Genomic DNA, 20,912 nt, shown 5'->3' with positions numbered 1-20,912 from the left:
GGGAGGGGGCGGGGGGATAAGGGAGAGGGTGGGGGAGAAATGACCCAAACATTGTAGGTACATATGAATAAAAATAAATAAATAAAGGCAAATTAATGGATAATTATTTGCTTTTTCCAGACACAGAAGAGGCGTAAACCTCTACTGTTAAGAACTTCTCTCAACCCCAATAATACTTCAGGTTTTGGAAGACAAGCATCCAGGATGAGAGAGTAGAACCATAAGGAACTGGGTAAGGCATACCAGACACATCCAGAGTCACCCAGGGTCCATGCATATAAACAGTTTTGGAGAAGGCTATAGAGGGTCCTTGACAGCTTCAGTTAGGCTTGATCCCAGTTTCCTTCAGAGCAGAGGGAAAGCCCGTTTTCAAAGTTTCTTTCGTTTACATGTAAGACCAGGCATCTTTGGTGGTGGCTATCAGCTTTGAGGTCATTCCTTGTTCCAATGACCAAATCTGCTTGCAGTTAAAATGAACCCCTTAAAATGGACCATTTAGGAGAGTACTTCTCCACTGACTTAGAAGCATCATGGCTCCTTGGAAAGCAACCAAAAATAGAGCTTGCCTCTTAATCCATCCTCTGATCTCATCTCCTGCCATACATCTTTCCTCCTCTGCTTGACTTCAGTTGGTAAAGACTGAGAAGACTACATCTAACAGTTGGGTCTGAGGAGCTCAGAAGCCCAGTGATAACTTTTGGACCTTCCTCCTAATATCTGGGCTGACTGTCCAATAAAATTGGTCCCCAGAATAAGTCCTTCTGGGAAGTGGGGTATTATTGTATTTCCTAATGGCTCCTATTAATCTCCTATGGAAAAGGGTGGGGTTCTCGAGTCACTTCTTGGAGTAGGCATATAAGCAGAAGAATTTGAAGTTGAATGAGGGAGGTCACTTCAGGCATGACAGGGTAAATGGGCTTTTAGTGGGGGTGATGGTCCCAGAGTTTAAGAAGGAACTGCATCAGGTGACTGGGAGTGAGGTGGTGCTGTACCCAAGGAGGGAAGGGTTTGAGGGCTGGGAGTTAATATAGGCTGCAGGAATAATTTACATTTTCCTAGGGAGCACTGATGACATACGTTTGGTTTGTCTCTCAGAGCCATAAAGACCCGTTCATATGGCATCTCACACTATTTGTTCTGCCTTTTATAGGAAAGATGTAACTACAGGATAGCATTGTAACTTAAACTCCCATTTTAGGCCGAATTTCTCTGTCCACCAATTTGGACTGGTGACAAGCTACATTACAGAAATGGATTCAAGTCTTCTTCTTGAGTGAGTCCATGGGTAGTTACTTTCAATGTTTGAGAGTGCATCCCACAGAAGAGGTGATCAGAACTGAGAACCTACCATGGTAAGAGACAAAATGGAGAAAGCATAACTAGGTAAGGGGACTTATTCCTCCTGGAGGAACCTGGGAGACTAAGGGAGAAAGTCCAATGTCCTAAAGTCTTAGTCTAGCCTCCTTATTGCTAAGGAGGGAACAACCCTCCTGAGCAGATATCATGTACACCATCCCAGGGTCTCCATGTTCCAGCCTGGCATCAGCCTCCCCAGGGCTCAGAACCTTCCTGGGTTTCTCCAAGGCCCATGACCAATGACAATCCAGGATAAAACCCCCTAGTTTCTGCATACTATACTATCCTGAGATTCCATTCTCCCCTCTTTGGAGACTCATGCTAGTGTTACCAGAGAAGGAATTTGACCCTTAAGAGTTCTGTTTCTGGTTTCTTGGTAGACCTGGACATCCCAAAGTTTATAGTAAGGCCAACTCAAGAAAATTTGGGTAATGCACATTTTTGTATGTGATGGCAAAAGATCAGGTGCTACACAAGACAAGCCCATCAGAGGAAATCATTGTTCTCTGGATCCTCTAACTATAAATAAAATACTTGGAGCAAAAACTCAGATTTCCAGTGCAGACAAGGCATTGTCTGGGGAAGAAAGAAAAAAGAAACAAGCAACAAGCAAAACAGAGGGTAGAGAAACTGACTTACCAGAACTGAAGGAGAATAAAGTTACCTACTCCTCCTCAACCCTCCCTCCTGGCTCACCAAAAAATGTTACCAGGTCCAATGTTATCATGGCACCAGGTCCAAGGGCCAAAAGGTTCTTGGTCTCATAAAATAAAGAATTCAAGGACAGATGCAGAGGAGACTTAACCAGGAACAGGCTTATTAACACAAAGCAAAGCACACTCTCCAGATAGGAGAGTAGGAAGGCTCAAGAAGGAGCAGATACATAGAAATATCATGCCTTTACTGGGGTCTATGGACAGGAAGGTGGTGAATCCTGGAAAACTGGGTTATGTATAACTAATTCCTAGACACTGGATGATGCATCATCAACTCCTCCCACACATTGGGTAGAGGAATTTGGGGCCTTCCCCCAAGTGGTCAGACTAGAGCTGTCATTTTCCTTAGGTTGTGGGTAGATGGAGATCAGCAAGACCTTGCTGTATGTCATGAGTTGTTCCATTAACATCAACAGGCCAGAATGCAAATTTTTTTAATCAATATCCAGGACATCATTCTCAATCATGAGATTTCCTAACTCCCTACCTGATTCTTATGCAGTAGGAAATATAGAGTTTGACAATGAGACTGGACCGCAAAAAATGAACATACCTCCCCATGATCGTACTCGTTGGTTGGGAAATCCTCCCACTACATAAACCTTCTAAGAGACTTCTCAACTAGACAGCGCAGAAAGCAACAATTTCAGGTAAGCACCCTCTATCAATGATGGCAGAGATGCCTCTAGTAATCCCACAATGAGACGATGCAGCACCCATCCTTGTCTTCTGAAAAAAAGCCTGTGCTCTTAAGTGGAAACACTATTCTCTTGAAGAAATTTTCATGTCATCTGTATATACCCTAAGAAACAAAACCATTCCCCTCAAGCCCACAAAGACTGTAACCTGTCAAGGTCATGTGATGGTTCTGATACAAGTCAGAACTGCATGGAGAATGAAAGTGGTGCCAGTGTTTTGATTCTTAAGAGCTCATTAAAAAAAAACCTTTATGAACTATCTCCATTCCTTGGGATGGGTCAATTCAAAGACCAAATGAATAGTTGAGGAGAAATTGCCATGGGAGAAGACCAAAGGATAATGAGATTAAAAATATCACACGAGCCTAAATGAACCAATAATTTTGGTTTTTTATTGTTGTGCTGGGTGGGGGTAGACCAATAATTTTAAAAGGGAAAGTTTATATGCCAAAAATCATTTTTTCTGGCATTTATGTAAAATTATGGAAACACAGTATGTGACAATCTGGGGAGTCCCTTACAGATGAGAAAAAGAACAACCTACAGAGCTTGCTGAAAATTCAGATACCCAGATCTCACCCCATACCAGGGCCTTACTGATCCAAACTCTCCAGGAGTCTCTAATTAATTTATTTTATTTATAAGATTCAGAAAAATTGACATTCCAGGACAGCAGATGTTTACTTTTGAAGTTACACTCCGTCTCATTTCAAAAAAAACTCAGGCAGAAGTTACATGGTTGAGAACAGAGCAATCAATGGCTAAACACAGAACCTCAAATAACATCCAGCCAGTGAACACACTGAGGACAAGCTTATTGCTACCAGAGCAAATTTTTATTGAAACACATTGCAGTCCTGGCAGAGTGACTCTATCACACTGCCAGCACCCTCTTGGTCATACGTAAGTCCCTACTGCCTCCTTGCTTAGTCTAATTTTCATGAAAGTGCTTTAGAAAGTTTTTAGCAGAGACTAGGAAAATCCAGTGAGGATGTAGATAAAAGGTCAAGAAAGTATAGCATTGACTGTCAGGTAACTTACTTGTTTTTCTCAAGTTGGATGAATATTTCCCAATTCTTTCTCTGGAGGAGAGCTCTGGGACATGAGTGTCGTTTGCCTGATGACATAGTGCACGTCACATCCCTCCTTCATCAGAAACTACAGATTATTTGTCTGGATATATCAACTGTGCCTGGGGGTGTCTTGGAGGATTTAGACACCACTTAGCAAAGTCACTTGGGTTAGGCCCCCTGCATACCATTCTGAAAGGAGACATCAAAACACTTTGTCCTTGAAACCTCTTGAAGCCCAGGTGGAAGACAGAGGGACTTAACAAATCATCACACAGCTCCATATGTTGCATGACTTTGAAAGCAGAGAAAAAGAAGAGGTTAGTGAAAATGGGAACCACTTACTTACAGGTGAACAAGACAGCCAGGTAAAACAGGAGAAAAGACACATAGGCACCTCGCCCTTCACTTCATCCTAGCTTTCCAGCTGGTTCTCAGTGTTGAGGTGGAGCCACACTGAGCTCTGATTCAATGTGTAGTGTTGAATCACAGCCAGAAGACCTAGGCTACCCAGAACCCATGTCTCATGTCTGCTCCAAATAGTTAATTTTCCTTTATCTTGTCCACCAACATCAACCTTGCCATTCTAGCACACGAAATTTCAGGCCTCCTGAGATCCCAAAGTTCTTTCATAACCACTGAAGACATCACTGAGAACTAAAACTTCAGGCTTTACTATTTCCATTTCAATTCACATTTAATGTCATTATTGTTATGGTTTTAGTCTGCCATTTCACTTCTACTTTGTTTGTCTCTTATAGTCTCTGTTCCCTTGTCCTCCTTTCCTGACTTCTTTTGGAGAAACTGAGTGTTATTTATTCAGAATTTCATTTTAGTCTATCTTAGTGTGGGGAGCAGATTTTGAGAAACCTATGAGAACTTGACATAAGCACAGTTGTGTTCAATGATCTTACAGGCTGAGTTTGGCACCACCACAGGTTTCTCTTGTTACAATGTCACACCCCTCCCTGAGAACTGTTGCTCCACCTCCTTGTTTACCACTGGACGTAAAATACCCACTAAGGAAGATGAGAGGCAGAATGGATAGGAGGTCTTTTGATGGGGGATTTTGACTGGCTGCTGCTATTGCTGCTGCTGGCTGGTATGTCTCCACCACAGCAATTTTCTGCACCAAGAACTTTATAAATAGGCTTTAGAAAAGCTAAGCTAAAGAAAAACTAAAGAGAACATGGGACAGTGCAAGTCTCAGCACCGAGACTTTAAGAAAGATAAAGAGAACATGGGACAGTGTGAGTCTAAGGAAAGAGACTTCAAAGAATATAAAAGAAGCAAGGTTTTAAAGAAAGACTTTAGAATTAAGGTCTTAAAGACTACAGAAGAAAAGAAGCAAAGTAAATGAAGAGAATAACAGAGAAAATAAGTAAAAAGGCTGCTGTGCGTCTCCATCCAAGCACCCAGCACATCTGGCCCCAACTTCTATTATTTGTTCTTTCTGCTTCTTCAGTCGCTCCCAGTTAGGTTCAGTAGGAGCAGAGCTCAAGAAAGCCCTCTACATCTTAGCTTTTTAGCTATATTTCTTGTGTTATATTTTAGAAACTGCTAAGTTTACAACATATAATTTGTCTCAATCTGCTTAAAGCTAATACAGAATTCTCTTTTCAACCCACCACCACCACCACTGATAACCACCATCAAATAGTTATTCATTCTTAAAGACTACATCCCACAAGTGAGATTATGTGATATTTGTCTTTCATAGTCTGGCTTATTTTGCTTAACATGATTTCTAGTTCCATCCATTTTCCTGCAAATGACACAATTTTAGATTTCCTTATGGCTGATTAATGCTCCATTTTATATATATATGTATATATATCACATTTTCTTTATTCATTTATCAGTTGATGGGCATCTAGGCTGATTCCATTGCTTAGCTGTTGTGAATAATGGTGCTATAAACATGGGTGTGCAGGTGTCTCAACTGTATGTTGACTTACATTCCTTTAGATATATGCCCAGGAGTGGTATAGTAGAAACATATGGTAGTTCTATTTCAGGTTTTGAAGGAACCTCCATACTGATTTCCACAGTGAGTGACTGCACTAATTTACATTCCCACAAATAGTATATAAGGGTTCCTTTTTCCTTTCATCCTTGCCAGCATTTGTTGTTGTTTGTTTTCTTAATGATAGCCATTTTAACTATGGAGTGACATGGAATATCAATGATGTTTTGATTTGCAACTTTTTATGCTTGGTCAAAACCAATAAATCCACAAATAGGTGGGTTTGCTGCATTGGGAGATGATGAAACTAAAGAACAGAAGGCCTAACTGGAGGAAGTAGTTACTGGAATTATGCCCTTGGGGGCTACTTGTGATCTTGACTCCGTCCAGTCAGTGTTCCACTCTGCTTCTTGGCTACCATGAGGTGAGGAACTTTGCTTCACCATGCTATTCCACCATAATGTTTTGCCTCACCATGGCTCAGAATCAAGAATCAGCTGACCATAGACTGAAACTATAAGCCAAAGTATTTCCTCCTTTTGTTTCTCAGGCACTTTGTTACAGCAATGAAAAAAGTGACTAACACACCCAGTGAGTATGGAATCTACCCAACAAATGTGGTGCAGATTTTGGAAGTATGGAATTTGGGGCTTCCCTCTCTAACTCCCTACTTTTAGGGCTCATACTTCTACCAGCTAAAGCTGCTTTGAACCCTGGCTTCTGGTTATTCAAGCCAATAAAAGATGTGAGCTTTCTAATGAATTTTAGCCTTTCCACATGGCATAGACCAAAGACTGCACTGAAAGTAAAACCTGCAGAAAATGATACATCCAAGTATCAACTCCTGCTTCTCCCTCCCATAATAATCACGTAAGTAGAGCACAGCTGCTCAATAGTTTTCTTTAGTACAATAGATAGCTGATGGCCCAGTATGCTTCCAAATTCCTCTCATCAGAATCAGAGACTGTCCATCCTCTTCAGATACTCATGAATCCTGAAATCCTCAGTCTCTCAGGACTGACTGGAAGCGACCATAATCATCTTGTCCCATTTCCTACCAAGCAAGAGTTGAGCTCTTTCCATCTGCTCAACAATCCTTAAGTAAAAATATTACTATCCCCATTTTACATGAAGAAACTGAGTCTTGAAGACATATGTTAACGTGGCCATGTTCTCTTCACTAGAAAATGGTGGCACCATGTTTTGAACTTTGTCCTCTACAAATCTAAAAGCTTACATCCTTCCCACATTGTCTATTCCATCCTCAATGGCTTTAAATATAGACACATTCTTCCTTATACTAAATTACAGTCTGCCATCTTATAGTTACCATCATTAGCTGTGATTCTTAATTCTAGATTGTGAGCCCCTCAGAGTCAAAACCACAGCACAAGTTGGTTATTTAATAATTAAATCTAATATAATTTTTTGAGATATCAAGCAGAGAGATCACTTTCTGAGTTTAAAATTTCAAAACTTCACAAAGAAAATCAGACTTTCCTAACAAATGATAATAAATCATTTTGTGCATTCATTTTTCTATGATACAGAAATATGCCATATGCCAATATAAAACCCCAACTTCACCCAATATAGCATATGCCAATTAAAACCCAGACTTCACATCAGCAATTAATGAATACAAGAGAACAAACAGAACTGTCATTGTCATAGATGCACCATCAGCAATGTTATCAGAGCTCTCTCCATCTCTGTTCACCAGATAACTCAGAAGGACATAATCATTGTTTCCTTCTCTGTTCCCAAAGAGAATTTTTCCACTTTCTGTGTTTTTGTACAACTTCAAGAAATTCGCCATTTCTTGAATGGTTTTATCTCTATATCATTTATATAAGTCTCTACTATTCATTTCTCACATATTGTCTGGCACCAAATCAAAAATTATAGGACAGGACTGGAGGTGTGGCACAAGCAGGAGAACACCTGCTTTGCAAGTGTGAAGCACTGAGTTCAAATCCCAGTCCAACCAAAAAAATTATAGGACAAAAAAATGAGAAGGCAATAGAAGAATCTTGGCCAAAATATAGTAGTCAACATTACCAGAATTAGAGGTAATAAAGATGTTGGAGATTCCAAGATGGCGACTAGAGGTAGGAAGCAGAAAGCGAGCCTCCTATAGTGAAATCTTGGAGAGACGCTGGAGACACACTTTGCAGGCATAATCACTGAGAAAAGGCATAACTTTGACCCCTCCACATCTCCAGCCGGCGCAGAGAATCTCCACCTCATGTTAAACGGAGAAATGAGGAGGGCCCCCGGGGCTGCCAGTGGCCAGCACCCAGATAGCTTGGGAAGACGCAGACCAGCTTACTATCAATTAGTACACTAACGCTCCCTGTTTATACCTTTGAAACTTTCTTATCTGAAACCTTGTTCTGCTTTCTCTCTCTTGTCTGTATACTTGTTTTCCCCTTTTCTTTAACTTCTTGCTTTCCATCTCAGCTCACCCTTCCATTCTAAATATTACCATTGTTATTATTACAAGCTAGAAAATACTTAATTGCACACAGTACAGGGACAGTAACAACACCAAGGACAATGACAGGAAGACAGAAAAAACAAGGAAACCAGTTTCCCCACAGCAAAAAATTAGTACAGGAACCAGAGGGGAATGAAGAGAACAGAAACTCAGAGCCAGACTCCAACAAAATGAAGATAAACTATGCCAAAGGACCCAATGAAGCCCACAAGAATAATTTAAAAGAAGACAAACTACAAGTACTCAATGAGAATTTTATAGAGATGATTCTGGATAGGGTGAACCAAAATGTACAGGAGACACTCAAGAAATTCCAAGACAACAAAAATAGAGAATTTGAAAAAGCAAAAGAAGAAATAAAGGAAACCATAGAAGCACTGTATAAACACCAAAGTGAAAGAGAGAGCACAATGAATAAACGGATAAATGAACTCAGGACAAACATAGACAACATTAAAGAGGAAAACTGCCAGGATATGGAAAACCTCAGAAAAAAGAACGAAACAGAACTGCAAAACAAAACGGAAGGCCAATGCAGCAGAACAGAACAAACAGAAGACAGAATCTCAGAACTTGAAGATGAAATGGTAATTAAAGGAAAAACCGAAGAACTATTAATTAAATAACTCAAGACCTGTGAAAAGAAAATGCAAGAACTCACTGACTCCATCAAAAGACCAAACTTGAGAATCATGGGCATCGAAGAAGGAGAAGAGGTGCAAGCGAAGGGAATGTATAATATATTCAACAAAATAATAACGGAAAATTTCCCAAATCTAGAGAAAGATATTCCCATATAGATGCAAGAGGCCTCCAGGACACCAAACAGACCAGATCAAAATAGAACTACTCCACGACATATCATCATTAAAACAACAAGTTCAGAAACTAAGGAAAGAATATTGAAGGCTGTAAGAGAGAAAAAACAAATAACATACAAAGGTAAACCCATCAAAATCACAGCAGACTTCTCAACAGAAACATTAAAAGCAAGAAAAGCGTGGGGTGAGATCTTCCGGGCATTGAATGAAAATAACTCCAACCCCAGGATACTCTATCCAGCAAAGCTATCATTCAAAATAGATGGAGCAATAAAAGTCTTCCATGATAAGCAGAAACTAAAACAATATGTGACCACAAAGCCACCATTACAAAAGATTCTGCAAGGGATTCTGCACACAGAAAGTGACACCCAACTTAACCATGAAAAGGCAGGCAGCACCAAACCACAGGAAAAGAAAAAGCAAGACAGTAGAGAGTAACATCAAGTTAGATACACACAACCAAACCTTCAAACAACTAAGACAACTAAATGGCAGGAATCACCACATACCTATCAGTTCTAACGCTTAATGTTAACGGACTTAATTCACCCATCAAAAGACACCGTTTGACAAAATGGATTAAAAAAGAAGATCCAACAATTTGTTGCTTACAGGAGACTCATCTCACTGACAGAAATAAGCATATGCTTAGGATGAAAGGCTGGAAGAAGATTTACCAAGCCAATGGCCCCCGAAAACAGGCGTGAGTAGCAATACTTATCTCTGACAAAGTAGACTTCAAACCTACATTGATCAAACGAGATAAAGAAGGACATTCCATACTAATAAAAGGGGAAATAGACCAAAAGGAAATAATAATCATCAATCTGTATGCACCCAATGTCAACGCACCCAATTTCATCAAACATACCCTGAAAGACCTAAAAGCATATATAAACGCCAACACAGTGGTTGTGGGAGACTTTAACACTCCATTATCATCAATAGATAGGTCATCCAAACAAAAAATCAATAAAGAAATCCAAGATCTAAAATATGCAATAGATCAAGTGGACCTAGTAGATGTCTACAGAACATTTCATCCAACCTCTACACAATATACATTCTTCTCAGCAGCCCATGGAACCTTCTCCAAAATAGATCATATCCTAGGGCACAAAGCAAGTCTCAGCAAATATAAGAAAATAGAAATAATACCGTGCATACTATCTGATCACAATGCAATAAAACTAGAACTCAACAACAAAAGTAAAGACAAAAAACATGCAAACAGCTGGAAACTGAATAACTCATTACATAATGAACAATGGGTCACTGATGAAATAAAAGAGGAAATTTAAAAGTTCCTGGAAGTCAATGAAAATGAAAACACAACCTACCGGAACTTATGGGACACAGCTAAGGCAGTCCTGAGAGGAAAGTTTATAGCCATGAGTGCATATATTAAAAAGACTGAAAGATCCCAAATCAATGACCTAATGATACATCTCAAACTCCTAGAAAAACAAGAACAAGCAAATCCCAAAACAAATAGGAGAGAAATAATAAAAATAAGAGCTGAAATCAATGAAATAGAAACCAAAAAAACCATACAAAGAATTAATGAAACAAAAAGTTGGTTCTTTGAAAAAATAAACAAGATTGATAGACCCCTGGCAAACCTGACTAAAATGAGGAGAGAAAAAAACCCAAATTAGTAGAATTAGGAATGCAAAAGGGGAGATAACAACAAACACCATGGAAGTCCAGGAAATCATCAGAGACTACTTCGAGAACCTATATTCAAATAAATTTGAAAATCTAAAAGAAATGGACAGATTTCTAGATACATATGATCATCCAAAACTGAACCAAGAGGAAATTAATCACCTGAATAGTCCTATAACACAAAATGAAATTGAAGCAGCAATCAAGAGTCTCCCCAAAAAGAAAAGTCCAGGACCTGATGGATTCTCTGCTGAATTCTATAAGACCTTTAAAGAAGAACTGATACCAACCCTCCTTAAACTGTTCCATGAAATAGAAAGGGAAGGAAAACTGCCTAACACATTTTATGAAGCCAGTATTACACTTATCCCAAAACCAGGCAAAGACACCTCCAAAAAGGAGAACTATAGGCCAATCTCCTTAATGAACATTGATGCAAAAATCCTCAACAAAATAATGGCAAACCGAATTCAGCAACACATCAAAAAGATTATTCACCACGACCAGGTAGGCTTCATCCCAGGGATGCAGGGGTGGTTCAACATACGAAAATCAATAAACGTAATAAACCACATTAACAGAAGCAAAGACAAAAACCACTTGATCATCTCAATAGATGCAGAAAAAGCCTTTGATAAAATCCAACATCATTTCATGATAAAAGCTCTAAGAAAACTAGGAATAGAAGGAAAGTTCCTCAACATTATAAAAGCTATATATGACAAACCTACAGCCAGCATTATACTTAAGGGAGAAAAATTAAAACCATTCCCTCTAAAATCAGGAACCAGACAAGGATACCCACTATCTCCACTCCTATTCAACATAGTACTGGAATTCCTAGCCAGAGCAATTAGGCAAGAAGAAGGAATAAAAGGAATACAAATAGGTAAAGAAACTGTCAAAATATCCCTATTTGCAGACGACATGATCCTATACCTTAAAGACCCAAAAAACTCTACTTAGAAGCTTCTAGACATCATCAATAGCTATAGCAAGGTAGCAGGATATAAAATCAACATAGAAAAATCATTAGCATTTCTATACACTAACAATGAGCAAATGGAAAAAGAATGTATGAAAACAATTCCATTTACAATAGCCTCAAAAAAAATCAAATACTTAGGTGTAAACCTAACAAAAGATGTGAAAGACCTCTACAAGGAAAACTATACACTTCTGAAGAAAGAGATTGAGGAAGACTATAGAAAGTGGAGAGATCTCCCATGCTCATGGATTGGTAGAATCAACATAGTAAAAATGTCCATACTCCCAAAAGTAATCTACATGTTTAATGCAATTCCCATCAAAATTCCAATGACATTCATTAAAGAGATTGAAAAATCTACTGTTAAATTTATATGGAAACACAAGAGGCCATGAATAGCCAAGGCATTACTCAGTCAAAAGAACAATGCAGGAGGTATCACAATACCTGACTTCAAACTATATTACAAAGCAATAACAATAAAACAGCATGGTACTGGCACAAAAACAGACATGAAGACCAGTGGAACAGAACAGAGGACCCGGATATGAAGCCACACAACTATAATCAACTTGTCTTTGACAAATGAGCTAAAAATCTATGATAGAGAAATAGCAGCCTCTTCAACAAAAACTGCTGGGAAAACTGGTTAGCAGTCTGCAAAAAACTGAAACTAGATCCATGTATATCACCCTATACCAAGATTATCTCAAAATGGATCAAGGATCTTAATATCAGACCCCAAACTCTGAAGTTGATACAGGAAAGAGTAGGAAATACTCTGGAGTTAGTAGGTATAGGTAAGAACTTTCTCAATGAATCCCCAGCAGCACAGCAACTAAGAGATAGCATAGATAAATGGGACCTCATAAAGCTAAAAAGCTTCTGTGCATCAAAAGAAATGGTCTCTAAACTGAAGAGAACACCCACAGAGTGGGAGAAAATATTTGCCAAGTATACATCAGACAAAGGACTAATAACCAGAATATATAGGGAACTTAAAAAACTAAATTCTCCCAAAACTAATGAACCAATAAAGAAATGGGCAAGTGAACTAAACAGAACTTTCTCAAAAGAAGAAATTCAAATGGCCAAAAAACACATGAAAAAATGCTCACCATCTCTAGCAATAAAGGAAATGCAAATTAAAACCACACTAAGATTCCACCTCACCCCTGTTAGAATAGCCATCATCAGCAACACCACCAACAACAGGTGTTGGTGAGGATGGGGGGAAAAAGGAACCCTCTTACACTGTTGGTGGGAATGTAAACTAGTACAACCACTCTGGAAAAAAATTTGGAGGCTACTTAAAAAGCTACACATCGATCTACCATTTGATCCAGCAATACCACTCTTGGGGATATACCCAAAAGACTGTGACACAGGTTACTCCAGAGGCACCTGCACACCCATGTTTATTGCGGCACTATTCACAATAGCCAAGTTATGGAAACAGCCAAGATGTCCCACCACTGACAAATGGATTAAGAAAATGTGGTATCTATACACAATGGAATTTTATGCAGCCATGAAGAAGAACGAAATGTTATCATTCGCTGGTAAATGGATGGAATTGGAGAACATCATTCTGAGTGAGGTTAGCCTGGCCCAAAAGACCAAAAATCATACGTTCTCCCTCATATGTGGACATTAGATCAAGGGCAAACACAACAATGGGATTGGACTATGAGCACATGATAAAAGCGAGAGCACACAAGGGAGGGGTGAGGATAGGTAAGACACCTAAAAAATTAGCTACCATTTGTTGCCCTTAACGCAGAGAAACTAAAGCAGATACCTTAAAAGCAACTGAGGCCAATAGAAAGAGGGGAACAGGAACTAGAGAAAAGGTTAGATCAAAAAGAATTAACCTAGAAGGTAACACACAAGCACAGGAAATCAATGTGAGTCAATGCCCTGTATAGCTATCCTTACCTCAACCAGCAAAAACCCTTGTCCCTTCCTGTTATTGCTTATACTCTCTCTACAACAAAATTAGAAATAAGGGCAAAATAGTTTCTGCTGGGTATTGAGGGGGTGGGGGGAGAGGGAGGGGGCGGAGTGGGTGGTACAGGAGGAGAAATGAACCAAGCCTTGTATGCACAAATGAATAATAAAAGAAAAAGAAAAAAAAAGATGTTGGAGACATCATATAAGGACTTAAAATAACTACTGCTAATTTTTTTTATCTAGAGAAAAAAGGTGAACAACATGAATGAACAGATGGATAACCTCAAAAGAGAAATGAAAAAGTTTTTGAGACAGGGTCTCACTATGTAGCCCAGGCTGGCTTCAAACTCACAATTCTGCCACAGACAAGTGCTTGAAGAAAACTTTTTTTTAAAATCAAATGGAAATACTGGACAAAAGCATAACACAAAGGAAGAATTATTTTCAGAGGCTTATCAGAGTAAAGGATTTATTAACTTGAAGATTGGCAAATAGAAATGATCTAAACTAGTAACAAGAAAAAAATCTTAAGAACAGTATCTAACAGCTATCAATATGAAACCATATAACATATATTTGGAATACCAGAAGTGGAAGATAGAGTGAAGGGAGCAAGAAAAAAATGTTTGAAGAGATAGTAGCCAAGAATTTTCCAAAAGTAATGAAAAACATCAAACTACAATTCAAAGAACCTCAGAAAACCCAAAGTGGAGGATTGGGGATTGTAGCTGAACACACCACAATAAAACTACTAAAAAAAAAGAAAAAGAAAAAATATAAAGTGAAATTCTGAAGGCATTTCAAGAAAAGAAATACAGAGAAGAAAAAAGGATGATAGCAGATTTCTCAAGAGAAAGAATGTAAGGCAGAAGAAAATGAAATGGCATCATTAAAGTACTAAAAGAAAAAAGCTGTTTTATGTGGATTCTACACACAAGAAAATATCTTCTAAAAATGAAGGTAAGATGAATTTTTCAAACAATAAAAAACAGAGAATTCATTGTCAGAACATCTATACTACACTATAAAGATGTTAAAGAAAGCCCTCAGGCAAGAGTCTGTTACCAGAAGGAAATTTGTATCTATCTATATGCAGAAATCCAGAGCTATCAAAATGGTTAAAATGTGAGTAATAAAACAAACTTTGTCATCAATTTAATCTCCTTAAAAGGTAACTGGTTCTTCAAAACATACTTGGTTTACAAACAGATTAAACTAGAAAAATATAAAACAGAATGTTTTAACTTTACTATTAAAATAAGCAAAAGAGAACGTTTTCTCTGGTTAAAAAAACAAATAACTGATATCTAAAGAAAAACAACAACAGCAGAGATAAAATGAAATCATAAACATATGCAAATAATTCAAAAGAAGACAAGAAAAAGAACCAGGGACAAAAAAACAAATGAGGAAAATAGAAAATAATTTGCAAAAAAAGCACATTTCAAACCAACTATATCAGTAATTATATTATTAAGTATAAATGGCAGAAACATTATAATTAAAAAACAGAAATCATAAAAAGCAAAACCCAACTATGAGCTCTTTAAAAGAAATTCACTATAAATATACAGAGATTATGTTAAAAGTAAAAAACTATAAAGATACAACACAAAAATCTTGAGTCTCCATAATAACACAGTAGAAAATAAGCTTCAGAACAAGGAATGTGCTGAGAGACAATGAGTTGATTACAATAAATCAACTCATTGATAAATGTACGTGCATCTATCAAGTTCTAAGGCATATAAAGAAAAATATGGTCAAACTGAAAGAAATTGCCAAAACTTCAATACTCCTCACTCAGTCATTCATATAATAGTAGACCAAAAAATCAGTAATATAGAAAGCTTAAATAACAATTCAAGTAACTTGACTTGACTTTTATAGACTGCTGCAACACAGAGTAAAGGATTTATTAACACAGAATTCACTCTTTTCCAAAACGCATGGAACACTCATGAAGACAGACTACTTTCTGAGCAATGTTTTTTCAGATGCTTTATTCATAATAGCTAAAAATTTTAAACAACCCAAGCATCCATCAAATGGTGAACGTGTCCATGATCATAGTATATCCACACAATGGACAACTATTTAGCAGTAAAAAGGAGTGGACTAATGACAAACTAATAACACAAGCAACAATGCAGATGAATTTCAAAAGCATTATGTTAGGAGAAAGAAACCAGGTGCAAAAGACTATATACCATATGATTCCATTTTCATGACATTTTGGGAAAAGGCAAAACTATAGAGACAAAAATTAGATTAGTTCATGCCATATGCTGGGGATAAGGAAAGGAGACTGACTAGAAAGGGGTACAAAGGAAATTTGAGGGGAAAGGAAGTGTTCTCTCGGTTGTGGTAGTGGTTACATGACTGCACGCATTTGTTAAAACTCATTAAACTGTTCACTTAGAAAGGAAATTCATTAGATATAAATTATACTTTACTAAATCTGACTGTAAAAATAAAATAAAATACTGTCACCCAAGATAGGGAACAGCAGAAATAAAATACACTCAAAATAACAGTAATAATAATAAGTCTTAACACAGTCAGATCAGCATAGGCCTTGAATTACTTTCCTGCCAAAGACTTTTTGAGGAGCTAACTCATCCTGTCACCTCAAATGGAACTTCACTGTGAACTCCAGGCTTCCTCACATATGGGCCTACACAACCAAGTATACAGTATTTCCAATGCAAACTTAGATCTCTTCTACAGTCCAGAGATCAAAGAGATAAGAAGTGTTACAGATTTCAATAGCATGAAGGGATATGAAAATTTGTTTTCACATTTGCAATGGACCACCAAACATCTGGTCCTGAGTTGTCCTTCTTCGGAAAACAGAGTGCTCAAGGGGCGTTCTGGGAAACAGAAGGCCATCTGGGAGCCTTAGCTGGGAACAGAAACTGTCCCTCATGACCCTCACTGTTGAAAATATTGCAGGCTGTCCTGGTCAGGCAGATATTAAAGAGTCCCTCACTCTGCGAAGGGGAAGTTGCAAATCCAGGACACAAGGTGGACCTTCCTGCACAGAAGGAGGATTCAAGCTAACGCTGCCAGCGCCTTGCTGGTTCCTGCTGAGATAAGTCAATACCGGACACTCTTTTCATTGCTAAAGGTTAATCTGCAAAAATATTAAATGCCATCCTGCTCTGAAGAAGAGTCTTTGGAAAAGTTCACAGCATTGCTACCAAACCCAAAATAACTTCCTTAATTGCCTGTTAAGGGTTCCCAACAGGCCACCTCTAGAGAAACATTTGTCCTCTGAGTATTGTTGGGGTTTTTTTCTTTTAAATGATGTCTTTCACCACTATGTTTATACTTTCCACAAAAAATACAGCATGATTAATGCAGAAAAATAAATACAAAAACCCTTACAATCAAATTAGGAGACCACTTGATAAAATGAGCCCTCTTCTTGTGAGTAATTTGAAAGAATAACTGTTTTTCATTATAACCTCAGCTCCCAGCAGGTCCTACATAAACCAAGCCAGCTGTGGTTCAAGAAAAGGTCCAAAGGAGGACCCACTCAAGGTGGGGATAAATCACAACTGTGATCACAGACCGGCTTTCTCTCTTTTTTATCCCCCTTAATAAATTAGGCTTGACCTGAAACTCCAAGAGAGTTAATTTATAACAGCCCCCCAAATTCTTTTTTTACATAACAGCTCACCTTTCTTTTTCTTTTAAATTTAAACCATTATGACAAATGGAGATTTATTATATACTATAAACACATGTGGCTTGAGCGCTGGTATTTAGTCTAGAAACTCAGATGGTGCAATAGCTGCTGGTGCAATCAGGAAATGCCATGTGACGTTCCCAATAAAGACAAAACACACACTCATTCCACAGCACTTTCTGTGGCCCCTGTGGTTTCAGCCATTGTGTGGGCACCATAGACCACATGCAGGCGGTAAACTGAAGGATGATTCAGCTGGCCCAAGGAGAGGTACTACTTGTCAAAGCTATGTTCACCCAAGACAGTGCTACAAAGCCTCCCAAAGTTAACCAGAGTTTTTAATGAGAGATAAGCCAAGAAAACCAGTCTCCCAAGCTGCTTCTCCATCCTGAGCCTGGTCTCCTCCTTATCTGTACCCGACATAACCATACAAATGGTTCATGTGTTTTGGTCCAGGGGCATTCAGTAACGCGCAGAATTCCAAGGCATCAGGCTGGGTGCCCTCACAAGTAAAGAGAATCTTGATGGAAGGTGGATTGGGAACCTTATTTCCCACCATGCCAAGGCTGGGATGAGACTCCTGATCTTTCTATTCCTCTTTAGATGATCATTCTTGTGGTCCTCACTGGCAATAAGCAGGAGATGATTTATCAGGTTCTCTGGGAGCTCTAGTAACTGGTGGTTAAAGATAGGAACTTTTGCTGGGGCATGCATGGCTCAAGCAGTAGAGTACCTGCCTAGCAAGCATGAAGGTCCAAGTTCAAACCCAGTACTTCCAAAAATAATAATAATACATATATGAACTTTGGAGCCAAGCCTGGCTCCTTCACTTCCCAAATTCTCTAAACTAAGCTTTCTATCTGTGAAGTGGGAATACTTTATTAAAGTACCACTAGGCATCTGTTGGGAGGATTCAATGAGATGATACATGTAAATCATGTAGACAGCCATATACTTTATTAAAAAATAATAGATTATCATAATCTTGGTCACATAATGGTACAGTAATTAATAACTATCATAATGATTATTATTAATAAACTCTCCATATGCACAGGTCTTCTCCCCAGGATATAATAAAGGTTCCCTGAGAGCAGAGCCTCCACCTTCATACTGCTTTGGCCTGGTGTGTATCTTCCTGGCACAACAATTTATTTATAAATATTTGTGGTCACATCAACTCTGCTATTCAAAGAACTTTTATAATAGTTAACTTGTAAAATAGAAACTATTAATAAGACAAATGAAAATGAAAATTATTCTTGATTCCAACACTAGAAAATATCCAGTTAATATTCTAATGTATGGTCTTCCACCTTTTTTTTAATCCATATCCATATTTATTTTAAAGTACAGCTGGGATCAATAGTGTATACACTATTTCATAGTCTACTTTTTTATCTTATGAGTAGTTCACAGCTGTTTTCCCATTAGTAAACATTCTTCAAAAACACAATCTTTGAAGACAGCACTATATGCGATTCTGGGTTATATCCGACACTGTTCTTATCCAACATCTTGCAAGTGGCGAATACCTGTAAAACCAGAGTTTGGGAAGACTGCTGAAACTAGGAGACAGTATTGGCACTGGGCCCAACACTGGTCAACACTCAATAAATGCGCTCTCGTTCCTCCTCTGTGTGTTTAGTGTCTTCAAAGAAACTTCATGAAAGATTCTAACTTCCACCATAAGATATACTTCTCAGCACTGAAAGAAATAAACCCAAGACCTTCCATCGAAGGCTTCTACTTATTTAGTTTCCAACATAAGATTTTGGAGGACCATCAAAACAGAATCTGCATACATTTCATGGTCCTTCTAAAATAGAATCCTACTGACCTCTTCCTAGGACCTTCCAGAATCCAGAGCTCTCAAACTAGAACTTTGCCACTAAATGTTTCTCAAATTGTTTCAGACAATTTGAAATGTTTCCTTCCCAACCAGATTTAAGCTCTACACAGTAACAGGAAGCTTAATACTGTAAAGAAAACAGGACTTGGAATCAGGACAGCAGGGCCTTCATCTCTACTTTGCCTCTTACTAACTGTCATCATTTGGGGTAAATAATGTTCCCCCTCTAGATATCATCTGTAAAATGACAGACTTTGGTTCTGTCATTATTCACCACTATTAGGGCAACAACCAATTTATACATATTAGTGTTTGTTAACTAAGATCCAGTGTAAGCCAGACACCAGTCTATAGGCTCTGTCCTATGATATCAATGTTGTCATCTGTCCTATTTAGCAGAGAGGGAAACTGAGGCTTGGAGAGGCTAAGCCACATGCCCAGAGTCATGCAACAGAAAAGCACTGCCTGGATCAAGTGTGTATATAAAGCCTATGTTCTCAACCAGGAAGCTGGAAACTTCTCAAATCCTTTTGTGTCTCTGTCCCCCACAGCACCTCTAAGCTCTCAGTCACACTCGCAGAATGACAGATTGTGGTTTCTGGCTCAATTCATGGACTTTTGGTGAGAGCTTATTTCTATGTGTTATTTCACTAAACAAAATATTGACATTTGGAGCTGATCACTCTTCATTGGGGGAGCCAAGCTGTGTGATGTAGGATACTCAGCAGCGTCCCTGGCTTCCCCCACTAAACACCAGCAATCCTTCTCCAGGTTATGACACACTGAATGTTCCCTGAGGGGTACAGAGCTGCTCCCCGCCCACACACCCCTGCCCCACCATTGAAAACCATACATACTCAAAACACAGGAAAGACAGACCAAAGAGTAAAAGTATTCATTTAATACCCACGTGAATAGTAAGACTAGAAGTGGAGCCAAGGAAATATGTGACAGTCTATCACATATGCCTACCTTAAATCACCTGACTTAGAAGCCTGGCCCACAGGAGAACAACACTACAGCAGGGCAATAGGAAGGATTTTTCACTCTTGCCCTGGCACTTCAGGTTGCTTACTGTCAACCAACCCTCCCGCACCCTACATCCAAGTCAGGATTCTGTAGGTATTTTCTAGTACAACCAATGCTATAATTGTTAGTTTCTCAGGCTAGTCCACCAAAGCCTATTTTACATAAGAACAGTGCCTTTCATTTTGCAGTTAAACCTCCATTTTGTAAGAATATAAATTCTAAATATGCACTCCCAAACTTTGGGAGTTAGAGACTAAATATAAGATAAATAAACACGGCCAAATTTTTTCCTAGCTATCCTCCCAAAAGTACCCAATAACAGCAATCTGTACCCCTCCGCTTAGCTTCTCCTTCAAAACTTATCTATCACATGAGTGTGGAGACACACGCACACACATTCCTTCTTTTCATTCCTTAACTGAATCTGTAGCTGAGTTTTTAGAAATATTCCTGGCACTCTTTTGAAGTTGTTCTCAGTGTGAAACTGTGTTTGGATGCAGGTGGGATGAGAGACCCAAATTTTAAATATGCCAGACAGCACAAGCCATAGTGAAGACACCCATTCAGGCACCCCTATATCAGAATTAGTAACTTTCTG

The 20,912-nt window shown here is 38.5% G+C and overlaps 1 protein-coding gene and 1 long non-coding RNA gene across 12 annotated transcripts in view; both read right to left on the bottom strand.

Moving 5' to 3' along the window:
- Lrmda (leucine rich melanocyte differentiation associated) overlaps nt 1-20,912 on the bottom strand; it is a 1,025,409-nt gene that overhangs the window by 900,424 nt on the left and 104,073 nt on the right. The window lies entirely within an intron of this gene.
- LOC141424822 (uncharacterized) overlaps nt 1-20,912 on the bottom strand; it is a 206,620-nt gene that overhangs the window by 107,419 nt on the left and 78,289 nt on the right. The window lies entirely within an intron of this gene.

Source organism: Castor canadensis, chromosome 7, assembly GCF_047511655.1.
Source record: "Castor canadensis chromosome 7, mCasCan1.hap1v2, whole genome shotgun sequence".
In the NCBI taxonomy this organism is placed as follows: Eukaryota; Metazoa; Chordata; class Mammalia; order Rodentia; family Castoridae; genus Castor; species Castor canadensis.
This window is presented reverse-complemented; position numbering and strand designations above follow the sequence as displayed.